The 19,799-nt window shown below is 35.3% G+C and overlaps 1 pseudogene; it reads right to left on the bottom strand.

Moving 5' to 3' along the window:
• Positions 1-1,102: 1,102 nt before the first annotated feature.
• On the bottom strand, positions 1,103-12,815 carry LOC149533257 (E3 ubiquitin-protein ligase SINAT3 pseudogene; annotated as a pseudogene).
• Between the last annotated feature and the right edge of the window lie 6,984 nt (positions 12,816-19,799).

The following is a 19,799-nucleotide window of genomic DNA, read 5'->3' as shown; positions in this document are numbered from 1 at the left end:
TTTTACCTTTGGTGTGTTTTTGCATTTAAACATTATAAAATATCCCTGCATAGGCTATGTGGGATATATTATTTTTCATTGCTTTTGCCTCTGTAGCCCTACTACATCCTTTTTATCCTACCTAATAGAAACTAGGCTATTAGAGTGAAATATGCCATGGTGGAAATGTCGATGTTTATTTGCTTCTCTCAAAGAAATGTAGAATAACTAGGAAGATGCAGTCTGCTTGAAGGCATTTGAAGGCATTTGAGGAGATATGCATTTTAAAATTTCCTTTCAAAGTGAAAACATGTTTTTCGTGTGGGGAGTGTGAAAAATGGTAGGATGAGCATCCAAATGATCCACCTTATTGACCTCAGATTGACCCTTAGTACACGTGCCTATTAGATAACATGAAAAGGAGGAACAACAGGATTCTCCTTGACAACTCCCAAAACTATGAAATCTTCCATAGCTAACTCCTACCATGGATGTGCTCTTCCTCTTCACCTGTAGGTTTCATTTTTTCCTTTTGCATGCAGATTTGTTTTACCACATAGCCTTGTACTCCTCCATGCATTGGAGCTTTCCTTGATGTAGATGCTTTGTTCTAGGTTCAAACGTGGGCTGCCAGGCTTTCCAACTCATGCTTTGGATGCTTGTTGACTTCTTATTTATATGGAAGGCCTCTCCAAGTCATGTAAAGTCTCTGCCAACCATGGGCCTCCCTGTATGCCTTCAATGACTTCTTATAACTTATGACTATTCCTTGATGCTATGCCCTGCTTTAAAATGTGGGTTGCTATTCTATGACTTGCTCTTAGCTATGAGAGCTTCCTTTATCTTATGCACCTCTTCTTCTGCTCATGCAACTTCCACCATTTTAAAAAACAACTTTATTATAGCTGGATCCTTCCAAGTCCAAATGCCCAAACCAGAGGAATGCAATATGCATTAACTAATATTAGTTGCTCAATGGAAATCATCGATATAATTTTACAAACATCTTTGACATCCTTATATAATTTCCATATTAGCACAATTGTAGAGGGTATTTGCATGATACATTGGAGTTTGGTTCATTATAAACCAGTTTAATTTCTCTAAACATACACATCTAGTCTTATATATGAATCCAAACCAAATTACCACTTGTGTAATGTTTTCCCATAAATCGAAGGAATGCCATATATACTGGTGTTGCACCTAACTAAAATGCTTCAAAATGAAGATAGAAATATGATGAATAGCAGTTGAAAAATGTCAACATCTAGGTTGCATTTTTAACTTCAAGTGGATTGAGCTTTACATAACGATGTTTGAAAGTGCTGCCATTGTGCATATCAACTTTATGATCATCCCTTAGATGAGCCACAAGCGTTTGTGTATCCCCTGTGATGTAGCATTCTAACCTTGCATAAGGGAAATTTTATAGCCAAAATATACGTTGTGCCTCATGTTTAAGCTTATTATAATATGAGAAAGTAGCTGGACAACCCAGACTATGATACTTGTATAGTAGGTCAAGAGATGAAGCAACATTTTCCAATGCAAGACATTTAATATTTCCAAGTTCCTATTTGCAATTTGGGCATTTGTTATTTAATCTTGATTTACAGTTGGAGCAGAGGATATACCCATTAGGACACATGGTTTATTAATCTGATAGCCATTCAGTTGGACCCCAAAGTGGGTCGGGCTAAATTTTGTTTGTTTGTTTGGAAACACTTGAAATTTTAAACTGGCTTGTTCACCATTTGGCACTAATTTGAAACAAATTCAACTACTAGAAAAAAATTTGCAACTCACTTTACACCTACCTAAAAATTATCAATTTTGTGCTAGGAGGTCCTTTGACTAGCCTTAAAAACTAACCAAAACACTTGACTGGGCTCTGAAAGTAGGCACATTGATTCTCTGTTCCACATTCACTCACCCTATCAAATCTTGTCTCATGAAAAATTCTTACTCAAAAGATATTGACTATCAAATTTATCGTCCTAGAATTGCCTGCCAAAAAACATGTCAAAAACTATAATTTGTGTTCGAATTTGGCTTTGAAAGCAAGGCAAATTGACACTTAGGGGCATGAAAACTGGGACATTGGTTCTCTATCATGAGGAAAATATATATCTAAAATTAGGGCTCATGATGAATAACATGAAACATTTGGTGAACGGTCAAATTAGGATACTCAAATTTGTAGACTGGAAGCACTAGCAGAAAAACATTTTTTGCAAATGGAATTGACCTAGGAAGGTGTGCAGATGGATTCATCAAGATTTACAAACTAGTACACTTGAAGTATTTTTGGAGAAGAACACAGTGGTAAAATCCATTTGATCTCACCTATCATAGATTTCAAGATATGATATCATGAACAGGGGTACCAACTAATCTGCATTTACTGACACCAATAAAAAGTTACAAATTGCATTTGGAATCGCGTTCAAAAATTGACCAAATGGATTTGTCATAAGCTCAAAATTGAGATATAGTAGGTCCTTGACCTCTAGAATGCAATGCAAAATGGATTTCCTCATTTTGGTCAACTAGGTCAAAGTTATAACAAGTCAAACAAGGCCTTCTAGAATTTTGAATAATTTGCATTAGCATGACAATAATAAATGACCAACTTTGAGGGATTCAAAACCTAGTCAAAAAAATTTGAAATGACTCAAAATATGAAACATAGGCTCTTTTGTATGGACACTAAACACTCCCAAAGAGGTGAGTCATGAAAAATTATTGGTTGTGAGATATTTAGATGCAAACATGACCTCTTGTCGATGTTTGACACAGACAAATGCAAAATTGGACATTGCTCAAAATAGGACTTCACGGAATGGCTCAGAATGGAAATTTTTCTTCATGGAACACATAGACATATTAAATGCAATTTTTAAGAAACATTAAACACCTCTTAGGCCTCAAATAGACAACCGGGTACACATTCATTAAAAAGCACTTATAGGGCTTTATTTTTCAATGGTACTCAAAATTAGGGCTTCAATTTTGAGTCCCAACAAGAGGAATCTTGAAAAGTGACACTAGCGATAGTAGGAAAATGCAGTTAGAAAAATTTGTGACTATCAAAAAAGAGATTATCCTTGAGAGGAATCTCAAAAAGTGACACTAGCGATAGTAGGCAAATGCAGTTAGAACAACTGGTGACTATCGCAAAAGAGACTTCCTATGACACTGTAGGGTGTTGCCCCTGAGTTATGACAAGATTTGATCCATGGATACATGAGTGAAAGAAAAAACTAAAGCAGAAAAGAAACTATACATGAAGCCAGAAGGTTGTGCTGCCAGAGATAGCATTTGAAACAAGAGGCACCTATTTACCAAGTTTTCACCTTCTTGGCAGAGATTTTTTTTTTCTTTCATTTTTTTTGTATTTTTGTATTTTTTTAATTTTTGTATGTTTGTATTTTCTTGTATTTTTGAGTTTTTCAATTTTTTGCCTATTGCTAGGTTTTCACCAAGGTAATGATTTTTTCAGGACTTTTTGCAATTTTTAGATTTTTTAGGATATTTAGATATGTACAGAGAGCTATTTAGAAAACATGTCAGCTGTAAAACCACTTCAAATGGAGAGTGTTGATGGGCTCCTTGAGAACCTCTCCCTTGGCTATAAAAACTTGGTAAGCACTAGATCCAAACACTGCAGTAATTATGTAGGGACTAACCCAGTTGGGTTTGAACTTCCTTTTTTGTACCTATTGTTGCTGATTCTTAAGGTTTTCTTTTAGATCAAGATCACCCAGTTGGAAGTCACATGGCTTAACTCTCTTATTGTAGCTTTTGGACATACGCTGCTAATAAGCTCGAAGATGATCACATGCCACTTTTTAATGTTCATCTAACAATACTAGCTCTTGAAGCTAAGATGTTCTATAGTCATCGTCAGTAATGAGGCCCTTCATGGAGATTCCTAGACTAGGGATCTAAACCTCAATTTGTAGCACAACATCTACTCCATAGACCAAAGAAAAGGGTGTTGTACCCATTGGAGTTTTGATACTTGTTTTGTAAGCCCATAAAGCTGGATTAATCTAAAGGTGCTAGTCCCTTCTAGATTTGCTGACTATACAATGCAAGATCTTAAGGATTGCCTTGTTGGAGGCCTCCACTTGACCATTACCCTAAGGATAATAGATTAAAGACTAGTGTTGCATAATTTTGAACTTTTTGCACAACTCCTTAAGATCCTTATTTTTAAACTATCCTCTATTGTCAGTAATAATAGAGTAAGGTACACCATACCTGCATATGATGTAATTCATGAGAAACAAAGCTACATTTTTGCCATTGGTGATAGAGAGAGGTATTGCCTCTACCCACTTAGTAAAGTAGTCTATAGCTATAATAATGAACTTGTGTCCATTTGAAGAAGATGGGTGAATCTGACCCACAAGATTGAAGGCCCATTTTTGGAATGGCCACAATGTGATAGATGGAATTAGATTCCCATGGAGCTAGCATTGTTTGCAGGACTTGGCATATTTGATTGTCTCTTGCTCCATATTTAGCCAATAGTAACTGGCTCTAATAAGTTTATGAGCTAGTGTCAAGCTGTTTGAGTGAGATCTACAAATTCCCTCATGGATGTCAATTAAAGTGCATTTGGACTCATCAAGTTCTAGACACCTAAGGAGTGTTATATCAAGACCTCTCCTAAACAAGTCATCAGTGATAATGACATACCATGAAGTAGTGCAGTTAAGGTGTCATTTTTCATTTTAGTTAGACCATCTAGAATAGTTTGGTCATGCAAATAGGAGTAGATTTGGTGGTAGTGGGATAAATCTTGTCCTACAATAGAATAGATCATCCAAGATTCAAGAGTATCATAGGCATGGTAGAGTAACATTTCCACTAGGAACTCATGTTAGAGATCATTCTCTAGCATTTGTAACAAGGAAGTAAGAGTAGCCATGGCATTAACCACTTTATTGTTTGCTCGAGAAACCTATTGAAAAGTGATATGAGAAAAGTATTTCTTTAGATCATCCACCATGCATTTTTAAGGGATCGATTTCTCATCTTTCATCTGATATACATCATTTACCTGGTTGATTATGAGTTGTGAATCAACAAAGATATTCAACTGATCAACTCTCCATTCAACTACAATCTTCATGCCATTAATGAGAGCTTCATATTCTACAACATTGTTCATGCAAGGAAACATAATCTTGTATGCTTTAGGAAGTAAATACCTTTGTGGTGTTATGAATGGTAACCCAACACTAGATCCCTATTGTGTGAAGAAACCATCAAAGAACATCACCTAAGTTTGATGCATGAACATTAGAATTGATTCATCAAGAAAATCAATGTTCAATGGGAGAAGACTCTACATCGGTGCTTCTGCTAGCTGATACAGAATCACTTATCCCTTGATAGCCTTTCATTTGACATATTGAATGTCAAACTCACTTAATATCATGACCCACTTAGCCAACCTTCCTTTTAGAGCTGCTTTGCTACGTAAGTACTTTAGTGGATGAATTTTAGTGATAGCTGTGTAGTATGGGCAAACATTTAGTTTCTCAACTTTTGGGAAGCAAAGATGACTGACAAGCAAGCCTTCTCAATGATACTACAATTATTTTCATAGGAGGTTAGCATGTGACTCAGATAATAGATGGCTCTTTCCTTGTTGTCATTGTCCTCTTGAGCTACCAATATTCCTAAGGATGTCTCTATTGCCAAGATGTACAAAATAAGAGGCTTCCCATGAATAGGAGGCATTAGAATCGATGGATTAGCAAGACATTGATTTATCTGTATTAGACACTGATTGCAATCTTGGCTCCAGTTATATTTGACACCTTTATGTAAAGTCTTAGTAAAAGGTTGTGACTTATCAACCATCTGTGCGATGAATCTACGAATGGATTGGAGTCTTCCTTATAAGCCCTGAATCTAACTGATATTACAAGGTGGAGGCATGTCCATGATTTTTTGAACTTTCTCTACATTGACCTCGATTCCTTTTGTAGACGTAATGTAGCCTAATAGTTTCCTTGATGTTATGCCAAATGCGCATTTCTTGGGATTGAGTCTCAAACTAAATTTCTCCATGCGATCTAGGATAGGTCCCAAATCTTGAAGGCGAGTGTGGCATTTTGTGCTCTTAACCAGAGTATCATCGACATAGTCTTCCATTATTTTATGCATCATGTCACAAAAAATTGTAGTGACTACCCTTTGATATGTAGCACTCGTATTTTTTAGACCAAATGGCATCACATTCCAATAGAAAATTCCCCATGTAGAAGTGAAAGCAGTATTTTCGTGATCTTTTGGTGCAATTTTGATCTAATTATAACCAAAAAAAACCATCCATGAGTGAGTACATCTCATATCCTATCATCATGTATACTATCATATCAATGTTAGGGAGTGGAAAATCATCCTTCAGACATGCTAAGTTCAAATTTTTGAAATCTATGTACACTCTGATAGATTTGTCATGCTTGGAGACTGGAATTATGTTTGATATCCATTCACCATAATCAATAGCGTGGGTGAAACCAGCTTTAAGAAGCTTTTCTAGTTTAGCTTTGATAAGCAATGCAACATGAGGATGCATTTTCCTAAGCTTTTGTTTGACTGGTTTAACTCCTAGTGTAATAGACAAGTGATGCATAATGAGATCAGGATCTAATCCTAGGATGTCTGAGTATGTTCACACAAAGTTTATCTTTTTCTCTTGGAAGAAAGCAATGAATTCCTCTTTTTCTTTTGGAGATAGTGACTGTGCAAGATGTATCATGTGAGGTTGTTCCTCTATTCCCAAGTTGATTGACTATGTTGGCTCTATCAACACTGATGATATTTTTAAAAAATAACTAGGAAGTACATCAAATATCTCATCTATAGGCACCTTAGAGAGGTTTTCACCCTTGGATACATCTTTTAATTTTACCTTTTTAGGTTTTGACACTGCCACAAAGTGGTTTTTACCATAATACCTTTTATTTCTTTTCTTTTTGATTGTGTGACTGAGATATTTGATGTCAACTTTAGTCATGTTGATGTTTTGTTCACTGGTGGAAGACATTATTGGTTCAATAGTGTTTAAGTAGCAGGCAAGAGCATAGTCATTCTAGAATGTGAGGACTTATTAGATGCATTGGAATTCCATTCTATGAGCTTGGAATAGGTGAGTGAAAGAGATGTGGTAGATTCAAGTGCATTCATGGTATAATTGTTAAATGTTTTGATGAGAAATTCAAGGCCTAGAGTGGCTTAATCCACAAGTATGCTTGAATGCCTCTAAGTACTAATTTCATCAATCAAAGACTTGAGGACACTAGTTGGATAGGACTCATTTGACCTAACCCTAGATGATTCACCTACTTCAAGGAGGTTTTCATAGACATGAACTTGATCTATGTCTTTATCTATAGTTGCTTCTAAGAGATAGTTGAATTCATACTCTCAAGAATTTGTATTGTAAAAAGACATAATGTAGAATTCCCCAATAGTGATGGGAACAAACTCTCCTTCATCATCTATATTTTTACAAAGGTACTCAATGTGCAAGGCATGACTAGAATCTCCTTATTCTAGTTGGGTATGACGTGAACCAGTAGTATCCTTAGAAGAATCACTATCACCATCCATGACATTGATGTGTGGTACAAATTCATCTGGTTTTGCAAAGAATTTAGCTAGATCACCAGGAATTAGATAAGGATAGGGATCCTCCTTGTTGGCATTGTCTTCATGATCATTAGACTCAGGTTGTGACTCATGTTCAAATGAACTCTCAGGTTTTGGTATGAATTTGTTACTCCCTAGATGGAAGGGAATCTTCTTGAAGCCTAGGCCAAATGTTTTTTGATTCCTTCTAGCTATCACTTTGACAGGATCAATCAGACCATTTGTGTCACATCCAATAGGGCCAGTTCCTTTATAGACAAAGTGTTTCATGAGTCTAAGGCCTGGACCATAATTCTTAGGAGTGATCTCATGAGCTTGTTTGATGAGATCAACTAGAGTTTTCTCTTTGTAGATCCATGCAATGATAGCTCTATTTTCATCTTCCTCCTGAAGAGGAACAATAGATTTGATAAAAGTACCATCAATCTTAGTTTGAGGTGTCAACATGAAAGGTTTCTTTGTTTTAGATAGTCTCCCATAATGACAAGGAGACTTAGGAATAGATGTCAGAGACAAAATTGGTTCCATGTGATATTCACCCATTCCAGTTTCCTTCAGCTTGAGTGATTGCTCAATTTTCTTAATCTTGTTATCATGATAGTCTGTAGATTCCCTATCAGTAGGCACAAAGTGTTTAGTAGATTTTATCATGTTACAAGTATAGCTAGTGCTTGCAGGTATGGTGACTTTAGAGCCATGAAATGGGAATTTTACACATTGATGGTATGTGGATGGCATAGCGTACATCTCATGTACCCATGATCTTGCTAGAAAAATATTGTAAGCCAAGGGGATGTCGAGGACCTAACAAGTGACATCCCTTTCTACGAGACCAACATGGAGAGGCAACACCACAAGACCTAAATATTTTTGCTCGACTTCATCACACGCTTTGATAGTGATCTTGCCACAAGGATCAATGGACTCTTTAGAATAATCCAGTTGTCTGAGCACAGTAGCAAAGATAATGTTTAAACTAGCTCCATTATCAATGATTACATGACAGACACATTTTTGGTGTATCATAACCTCAATGTATAGAGGTGGATTATGTAGATGACTTCATGAATTTTCCTCCTCCTTAGAGAAGGACATATAGTAAGGTGAGGTTAGATGACTTGCAATAGATTGTAACCTCTCAAGATAAAGATCTTGATGTAAATTTTCCTTAGTGAGGGCTTTGTTGAGAATCTACCTATGAGTAGGTGAGATTTTGAGCAGCTCAAAGATTGTGATTTGAGCATTAGTTCACTGTAACTGATTGAGGATTCTATAGCTAGTAGCCACATAAGTTATTGAAAGTTTTGCACCTTTACTAGATGGATTGGCAAGGGGTTTGTCTTTGTTTTGTTTGAGATTGGGAGTAGAGGGTGCATGACCTTTGAGTGCCAACTTGGCACAAGAATGTGTAACAATGTTGGCATAAGATTGCGATGATTCATTGTCAAATGTGTTCAAATTAGGGCCCCTTAAGACAAATGGTGTCTTAGGTTTATTGTTATCTTGCTTGTCCTTGATGGTAATAATGTCATAGTACTCAAATTCCATTGGTTCAACCATGTTGATCACATTGTCATCGTTAGAGTATATATAGTTGACCTTGTTGTTAGGTTTTGGTTTTGAGCTCTCTCCTTTTTCATAAGACTGGAATGGCTCCTTGAAAGCCTTGTGATCAAAGTTCTTGTTATGTCTATCTACAAAAATGTCACCATCGTCAGTCAAGTCTTGGACTTTGTGATGCAAGTTTATGTAGTTGCTAGTTTTGTGACCTTTGTTTTGGTGATATTCACAAAATGTAGTTTTGTTCCACCATGGTGGTCATGGTTGTGGATTGTAAGGTTGAGAGTTATCCAATGGAGAAATGAGCTTGTTTTGTAGCAAGGTCTTATAGACCACATCCAAAGGTTCAGAAAGAGGTGTATACTCTCATTTTGGGCGTGAAACCCAAGAGTTCCTCAATTTGTTTCTAGACATCTTATTGTTAGAAGGATGTTTCTCAACATTCTTGGATGCTTTGAGATTGTCTGTAAGATTAAAGACTACCTTAGCAGGTTTAGGAGTGATGTTGTCAACAACCCCATCATGTAAAACCTCTTAATTTTTGTTCATGTACTTGCATTTGTCCTTGTTAGAGGTGGGTCCTTGTTTTGTGTCCTTTTGAAGGGTAAGTTCACCCTTTTTGACCATGAATTCCTCTATATAGATAACTTGTGTGACCATTTCCTTAAAGGTGCATGGACCTTGAAGTTGAACTCTGTACCCAAAAGTATGTAGGAAGTTATTAGTGAAGATATAAAGCTTTTCCATCTTAGGAATGTTTCATGAATATTTGGTGTAAAGTTATCTCCATATTTGAAAGAATGTGAGGAAAGCTTCCGCAACTCTCTGTTTAAGACTACACAAGTCTCAAATGTTAACCAAGTGTTGTATATTGTGAGAGTACTGTTGGACAAATAGTTTAGCAATCTCATCAAATGATTTTATACCAAGAAGCAAGTGTGAAAACCACCCCATAGCCTGACCATCTAGACTTCTTGGGAATAGACACATGAGATATGTCTGATTATGCATAAATTTCATAGACAAGGCCCCAAATTCCTACAAATGATCTTGGGGATCAGTAGTTCCAAAGTATTTTTTGTACTTAGGTAACTCAACTCCTCTTGGAAAAGGAGGCATGTCTATACTCTTGTCAAATGGAATGGACAAAGAGCTTCTAAGGTGTATGTTTTTGTAGGTTTATCTTTATCATGCATCATTTGGGCTAGTTGGTCTTGCATGATCTTCAACTATTTTTACAATTTGGAAGTTTGAGTTTCCTCTTCAAGTGTAATGATAGTTTCCACATTAAAGTGATGAGGTAGCTTAGCTCCCTCTTGGGCAGGTTTGAGAAAGTATTTCTCTTTCTCTTCGTTAAGCAGGATTTCCATGACCTTGTGGAAACTTTTGTCTTTATGACACTTTTCAATGTGTTCAGGAAGTATTTCCACCTCTTCCTTATTTTCATAAGTGAAGGGGTCTTTCTGTTTCTCATTCCTAGGTTGGTCTTGGTCTCTACTATGTTCACCATGTTCAAGTTCATGATCAACCATTGTAAGAATGTGAATAGTTTTAGTATGTTTTGATTGAAAAGGACCTGTGAATAAGGATTCAACTGTATTGTTTGGATATGTAGGACCTTTGCTAGTTTTAGGATCCTCTTGATACAAGGGGTTCCTAGTTTATTATAAGTTTATAGAGAATGTTCTATGGACACGAGGCAGTTTGATAGGTGAAGGAGATCATGAAGACTCCTCACTAGATGAATCGGACATAGATTGTGTATGAACTAGAAAGCAACTCTACCATGATTATGACCCCTAGCTCTACATCATCTAAGTCTAAGGGGATAAAATATGTTTCTGCTTCTTGTTTCCATAGTCATAGACAAGGACAAGAAGCAAAAACCTAGACAAGGACGACACTAAAATATAGTCTCAAGGAAACAAGATAAGAGTACTATATACTAAGGTACAAGTAGTCTAAGTAAGGGCTAGAACATCCAAAGATTATGATAGGAACAAGATAACTAAGTGACGAGACTAGATAAAGTGTAGGCCACAAGTCATTAGCTAAGAAAGATGTCACTATTTGAGACTGCTTGTAGATAGAAAAGAGGTAAAAAGTTGTAGGTACAAACCAAACTTAGAGCATAGATAGCTCTGATAGACGGTTGTGAAAAATTCAAGTCAAGATCCCACATGAAGATTCCAAGGGAGGCCATGTGAAAAAGTACAAAGAACCAGGTGAAGACTTAGACAACAAATTTTGCAAAGGTTTCTTGCATGAGGACTTGTTTAAAGCTGTGTGACGATGTACAAAACTAACAAGAAAATAGGATCTTGACATAAAAGAAAAAATCTACAAGATCTCATGCAAAGGTATGCATAGGGCTACACAAAAACCTAGATAGCACCGCACAAAGAAGTACTGAGAAAAAATTTTCTCGTACAAAATTTTGTAAAATTGAGTGGGAAAACAAGGAATAGACTAACAAAAAAGATTGAATTTTGAAGAGATTTTAAAGGTTTCAAATTATTTTGGACAGATTTTAGATAGATAGCAAGGTTGTTTTTCAAGTTGTTAGACAACATTTGGTTTTGAACAAGACAAGTTGTTTTCAAAAAGACATGGGAATGAAGTAGTAGTTGAATACAATCCAATTGAGGACAAAGCAATTTGGAGGGATGGGGGAGTCTTGACTTTCAGTTTGATTAGATAGGTTTGGACAAGTTTAAGACTCGATAAAAAATAGATTTTATCCTTACAACAGAAAATGGTAAAGGAAGAAAAACCTTTGTCCCACAACTTATGTGCATGTGTTCACCTCACATAGTCGTGTCACCCCGTTAGAGGATGCTCGTGTTTTTGGTGTATTCCAAGGGCTCAATAACATATATACTAAATGAACACCCTTGTTTTAGGGGTCATGCATGTATACCACCTTCCAATACCCAGGTACATGCCTATGATGAGTTCTATAGGAGAGATTCTTCCCCCTCCTTGCACAAAGATTATGCCCCCTTTCGGAGGTGAACCAGGTAGCAACTAACTAAAAGGTTTTTACTTGGCTTTTGTTCACATTAACCCTTGGTGTTTTCACAAGTGAAGTAGAGGCCAACAACCCACACCAACATCTATAAGTGCACATACTTGACTAGCAAGATTGGGGCCAGTGCTGGCCAGTGTAGCTTAGAGAGCCTCTTCTTGATATATGATATTAGAATGAAGAAGAGGAAGTTAATATGACTTTTGAGTCTTTCTCTCAAAAAATATTCTTTATTATAGTGAGTTGGAATCTTTGGTGAAAGGAATGTGCTCACTTGGGTCATTCTCAAAGGTTGGATCACTCTGGCAGGCCCTCTAAGGGTTGACTCAGATTGGTGGTTTGGATCTAAGGGTTTGAGGTTCTAATTTTACTCAAGGGGAAAGAGCATACTCCTCCATATCATCACCTCACCCAAACATGCAAGACATGTTAATCACTAAGTTAGCTTAATCGATCCAAACTTTTCCTTTCTCAAGATTTTGATTCCCTAAAAGGAAATCATCATCCCTTCATAGAAGAGGACTCATACTAGAGAAACACTAACTTGCTTGCCTCCCTCAGATACCATCTTTTAGAGGCCTCTAGGTTTTTGATTTACCCTTGGTCATGACCTCCAAGTGGTAAAGAGCATACACCCCTATTCCCTGGTCTTGTAGCCTACAAAGTTCACAAGCCCTAATTATACTGTGTGGAAAGCAAGAAAAAGACATGATGTTTAGAGTGGGTTTAAAATTGGTCTTCGACATGTATTTCTGTGATAGCATCCTGCAATCACATAGTCAATACATGTTTGAAGTGTTTATATAAATGTGTTTTCATTAAAACATCCCGCAAACTACTATTATGCTATAGAAAACTAGAAATCATAAAGAAAATGCTTCAAAGAACACATGTTAATTGAATAAAATGATAAACTAAATTCTAGAAAAAACTACATTTTGCATGTGTTGTTGCAAAATTTCATGCAAAATCTTGCACAGGCCCATGCAAGAAAACTTTGTGCACTGCATGAGAAACCACACAATTGTGCACTTTTTCACATGAGGAAGTGTGAAGAAAGAGGTAAAATATTCAGATCTTTGCACAAAAATTGTTTTTCTTGTGTGAAAATCTAGAAATCTATATGGATGTGTGTGATAGAAACATTAAAATAACAGAAAACAAAGCAGATGAGGCCAGAAAATTAATTTTATTAGCCCCACGGTGGGTACCAGAAATGTATATGTGAATAGTATGCATCAGATTCTCACACACACTTCAACATAATCTTTACCTGAGAGATCATCTTAGAATAAACATTGAATTGTTCATCTGAGTAATTTGATCAACATGACTTGTTGCCTTCTAACTAGAAGGATTTTGCGTTTGCTCTCAGATCGAGAAGTGGGCAACCAAACCTTTTAGTATAAAGAATTTATGCAGCTATATGATAATGCAATTAATCTATATGAGAGATGAAATTAATCTAATAAAAAATAAAGAAATTTAAACTATATGATTACATTTTAATCTATATGATATTTAAAATGCTAGAAAGTAAGAGAGCTATGAAAATATGGGCACAATAAGCAAGTATTTCAATAGAAATTCGATGCAATTCAAATTCCAACCTCTATAATGAGGAATCAGAAGCCTCTTAAATAGAATTCCCAAAATCAATCAACAGTTGAGATCAAATCAGTTCAATGGCTAGGATTGAAGATGAGATCCAGTAAAGATGGAAAATTCTCAGTGTAGGTGAGGTTTACTAACTTAGATCCTGAGTGTGATGGAGAGTTAATTGAAATTCACCTGAGTGTGAGAATAAGTGGATTAAGTGAATTACAATTCAAGAGATAGATCACTTAGAATTCCCATTCCTAAACTAAAGAGAAGAAATTGGAAGGTTATTTAATTTAATAAAAATGAGATATGACCTCATAAATGCATATTTTAATTAATTGAGTAATTAAACCCAACAATTAAGATAAGGACATTATTAAATTAAATAAATTTAATTCCTTAGCACATTAGCTTTAGGAGATAATTTAATTTAACCAAAGTATAAGCACTTTAAATTAAATTATATCTAATCAATAGGTTTAATGTAGCTAATTTGAGTTGATACCGTAGGAATTAAATAGAGAATGTGATTAATGTAGATTAGGGAATAGACCAGAATTGGTTATCATGACAATGTGCCAATTTTGGGGTATTACAACTGGGTAGGCCATGGTATTTTGACAAGCATGTTGTATATGATAGGCGAGCAAACACCTACACTCTAACAAAGGATAGAGTGAAGCATAAGTTGAAGCCATTGAAGGAGAAAGAAGAAAAGTTATGTAGTGCTAATAGAATATGTTTTTTTAATGGAAAAGATCTTCTCAAAGGTATGAAGCGTAAGCATATGTGTTTTTCTATAATTCCAAAAGATGGTAAAGAAGTAGAAGAGGTACATGTAGAAGTTGCATACATGTTGGAAGAGTTCTATGATATTGTGTCAGATTATGCACCTGATGGATTACCCCTAGTGAGGAAGATCAATCACCAAATGGATTTGAGTCCAAGAGCAAGTTTGCTAAACAAAGCAATGCTTAGAATGACACCAACAAAAAGTGAAGAGTTGAACATATAAGTAGGATATTTTTTAGTGGCTAATATTGTCTAATTGGCTAATTTTAGGAAATTTTGGCTAATAATTTAGTTCTTAAAAATATTTAAAATTGCCATATTTTTATTACATTTAGTTATAAAAAATATTTAAATAGTTAAAGATTCACCAATTAATAATAGAAATTATTTTTAATTTTTCAAAATAATGTAAGATTCGCCAATGTTTTTATCTCTTTTTCAAGGGGGGTTTCTTAAAGTTTACCTTGCATATAAGTTCATGAGTTATTATAGAAGGGATTGATTCGAGAGAGTCTGAGTCCATGTGCTGTACCAACAGTAGTAGAACAAAAGAATAATTTGAGAATGGAGGATGTGCACAGATTCTTGTGTTATTAACAAGATCACAATCAAGTATAGATTTCTATTTCCAAGGATGGATGATATTATGGACTGTTTGAGTGGACTTGAGTATTTCACAAAGATAGATACCATGAGATTCACATTAGAGAAGGTGATGGGTGGAAGATTGCTTTCAAGATAAGAGAAGGAATGTACAAGTGGTTAGTTATGTCTTTTGGGCTAACCAATGCACCAAGCACTTTCATGCTACTCATGAATGAAGTATTGAAGGAGTTTCTGGGTAAGTTTTTCATTATTTACCTAGATGATATTTTGATCTTTAGTAAGACATTGGAGGAGAATTTGATGCATATTCAAAAGATGTTTGATAAGTTGACGCAAGAGAAGTTACTGATAAAACTAAAGACTTGCAATTTTGTGAAGAAGGAGTTGGTGTACCTAGGATTTGTAGTCTCAACAGAAGGTCCAAAAATAGACTCAAAGAAAATGAAGACTATCCTTGAATGGCCTACTCCAAAGAGTGCTACAAAGGTAAGATCTTTTCATGGACTGGCTAGTTTTTATAGAAAGTTCATAAGAGGTTTTAGCAATATTTGTGGACCCTTGATTGAAACAATGAGAGGGGATGGGAAAGAATTTAAGTGGACTATAGGAGAAAATAAGAGTTTTAATCTATTGAAACAAAAAGTTACAGAGAAACCTATTTTAGCACTTCCAAATTTTGACAAGTTGTTTTAGGTAGATTGTGATGCTAGTGGTACTGCAATAGAAGTTATTTTGAGCCAAGAAGGTAGACTTGTTTCTTATTTTAGTGATAAATTAAATGATTCCAAAAGAAAATATTTTGTTTATGATTAGGAATTTTATACTATAGTTCAAGCATTGAAGAAGTGGAGACATTATCTTCTTCGTAAGGAGTTTGTTTTGTATACTAATAAAAAAGCTTTACAATATTTGAATAGTCAAGAAAAATTGAACCAAAGGCATTTGAAGTGGGTTGAGTTTTTATACAGTTCTACATTTTTTTTGAAACATAGGAGTGGGAAGTCTAACAAAGTTATAGATTCTCTTAGCAGAAAACAACTTTTGGTAACAAAGATATAGATTAAGATGGTTGGGTTCAAGGAACTCAAGAATTTGTATCGAGAGGATCCTAATTTTGGGAAAGTGTAGAAGGCTTGTACATAACCTGTTACACTTGATAGGATGAAGTGGTTGGATTTCATAGTCCAAAGTGGTATGTTGTTCAAAGGAAACCAATTGTACATTCCTAGGAGATCAATGAGAGAGAATCTCATCAAGGAGAAGCATAGTGGAGGATTGGTTGGAAGCTTTGGGAGAGATGAAACCATTGTTTTGGTTTTTGAGAACTATTGTTGGCTACAATTTTAGCAAGATGTGAAGAAGTTTGTACAAAGTTGCAGAGTATGTTAGATGGCAAAAGGAGTGAAACAAAATATAGGGTTGTCTCAACCATTACCTATACCAGAGAAGCTATGGGACGATGTCAACATGGATTTTGTGCTTGGATTACCAAGAACTCAGTGAGGGCATGATTCTATTTTTTTTTGGTTGATAGGTTTTCAAAGATGGCACATTTCATTCCTTATAGAAAGACTAGTGATGTTGTTCATGTGGTAGAGTTGTTTTTTAGAGAAGTGGTGAGACTACATGGTCTTCCAAAGAGTATAGTTTCAGATCAAGACAACAAGTTTATTGGGTATCTATGGTATACATTATTAAAGAAATTGAAGATAGATTTAAAGTTTAGTTCATCACATCATCCACAGATTGATGAGAAGAAAAAACTTGTGAATCATAGTTTGGGAAATTTGCTAAGATGTTTGGTTGGAGACAAGCCAAAAGCCTGGGATATGATTTTACCATAGGCATAATTCACATATAATAATTATGTCAATAGGAGTACTGGTGAATCATCATTCTAGATTATATATGGGAGTAGTCCCATAAATTCTTTTGATTTGAGGTAGTTGGATAAAGGAGAGATAAGTAGTGCTGAAGTAGAAGCATTTGCTAAACATTTGAAGAATATCCATGAGGAGGTGAGGAAACACATTATCAAGATGAATACATAGTATAAGGCTAAGGAAAACATGAAAATGAGGTATAAGAAAGTTTAGACTGGAGATGATGTCATCATTCATTTGTGAAAGCAACATTTTCCAGTGGGTACATATAATAAGCTAAAAATGAAGAAGTTTGGATCGTGCAACATTGTGAAAAGGTATGATTCTAGAAATGCCTATAAGTGGAGTTGCTTTCTGAATTAAATATTTCACCAGTATTTAATATTTTAAATTTGACTAAGTACCATGAAGGAGGTGATGGGGATGAAGTTGCAAAAGTGCAGTAGAGTATTCCAACAACTAGTTCAACTACAAAAGAGATTAAGAAGATATTGGAAAGTCATGTTGGCAAAAGTACAAGGAACAAAACTTCTGAAGAATACTTAGTCAAATGGAAAGGGAGGCTAGTAGAAGATTGGTCATGGCTAGAAAATGAGGAGGTTAACTATCTTGATTTTCCTCTTGATACTTGAGACATAACAGAGTCACTTCTCAAATTACCCCAGGTGTCTGAAGCAGGAGCATCCTAGGTGTAAGAGAAATCTTGCATCACCCAAAATTATTTCATTTTAGTTGTTTCAATAAGGGTTGTCTTAATGCAAAGTTGTTGTCTATAGAGGCTTTCTACTTAGTAAATCAGTCATACGAGCTCAAAATGTTTTAATTTCAGCGGTGAAGGTTCATTTTAGTTATATCAATTTGTTAGTGGAGTTTCATGGCTAGATTATATGTATTTGTAAAGTTGTTATAGAGTTTTGATGTGTAATTTTGGTATAAAAAATTCAGGCTTAGTTTTCAAGGCCTTAGAGACCCCTAATGAGGCCTAAAAACTTAATGGATGGGCACTTGTGTGGATCTAAGGCTGTAGATTAGAAGCCAAGGTTTCCAAAAAGTGGTCATAATAGCCAATTAGAGAAATGGTTTGAGAGTTATCATCTTCCAAAGTAGGGCTACCTGAAACATGTAAAATACATGTCAAAAGTATATTTGGCCAACTTGATATATGTATTGTTAGGGTCTTTCAGCCCTAGGTATTAAGTTTGAGTGTCTAGAACCTTCTTAGGTGGCATAAAATTGCCTATTTAAGAAAGGCTCAAACATTGTCTAGGAAAACTTTGAGCCATAGTTCATAGCTTTGTCTTGCAAATTTCTGTAACGAAGGCACCCATGTGGGTTAGCATATTGTAATTCTAAATTCTATAATTCCACAGTTGCGGTGATAATAAGAAGCCCATATTTTGTTCTCCTAATTGATGTTGTTTCTTTGTTCTTGTTATGTGTTTATGGTATTACACAGAGCACCCTTCATCATAAGGACTAACTGGTGGAGTTAACAATGTACTCAATTATGACTAAGTTGTCATTAATTTCAAGGTGAAGAAGGAATGTCAACCAATATGAAGCCAAGAGCAATGAGACACATTGGGCACATAAGTTCAACTCTAGTTCACAAAGGTGATTGAAGAAAGAAGAAGAACAAAGCCCATTATAGGCAATGATAAAGGATAACCACTTATACATAGCTATGCTAACTAAGTAATAATATGAAGGAAGATTCCAAGTACATAGGAAATATGGTGTGACCAGTAGTCACGTAGAATTGATAGGCCAAGTCAAAAAGAGAAAGCTAAAAAAAAGATAACCATAACTACTACTTAATGAAGTAGATAGAGTGTACTCCTCATTGCATTTAATGGTGGTGGTGCTCTCACATTAAGGACAAATGAAAGAATTAAAATTTGAATTATTTCCAGTAGAAGAAACCATCATGGTCACATAAATTCATGATTTTTTTCATACATGATACATTTAACAAGAATGGTGCATGACAATAATAGGAGAACAAGCTAGGTATAGGCTTAGAATTCAAATCTTGATTCGCATGTTAGGGTTTCAAAGTAGAGCAAGAAAATATTATATAAGAGAATGTTGCTTCAAAGAAAAATGTTAGATTGAAGAGTGAATAGAAAGGGATCCAAAAAGATGACCTAGGTGTAATCTCAAAGTAATAAGTTTGACATTGATAAGTCACAAATAGTGTGAGGAAGTTAGTGTGTTGAGGATAAGCCAATGTGCTTGGTGACCAAGTGAAGAAGTGTGCACTAGCTAGGAGAGCCAAGCATGTAAGCGATCATGTTTGAGTTATAGAGACAAGGGAGATAAGAGTAAAGTTGTAGATAGGTCCAAGGAGAATCAACAAGATCTATATTCAAGCTAAGTAAAGTAGCTATTCTGATTAAATTAATCTATCTATAGTTTTCTAATCACTACAATGAAAAATCTCATTGAGGGTGGACCTTAACAAGTTCTTTGTATCAAATCCCCATAATAGGGCAGAACATTAGTTTGTGTTTAGAATTTTTTAAACTAAGCTTCTCTTAACTAGGAAAGACTTTCTTAGCTCTTATTTAAATCCCTTAATTATGTGGCACCTAATAGTATCCTTGTAATCTTTTAACATAGATAATATCTTGACTAAGTACACTTCAAGAGAGTGCAAGATTTGTGAG

Source organism: Cupressus sempervirens, chromosome 10 (genome assembly GCF_028749045.1).
Source record: "Cupressus sempervirens isolate cs-2001-9-10 chromosome 10, ASM2874904v1, whole genome shotgun sequence".
NCBI lineage: Eukaryota > Viridiplantae > Streptophyta > Pinopsida > Cupressales > Cupressaceae > Cupressus > Cupressus sempervirens.
This window is presented reverse-complemented; position numbering and strand designations above follow the sequence as displayed.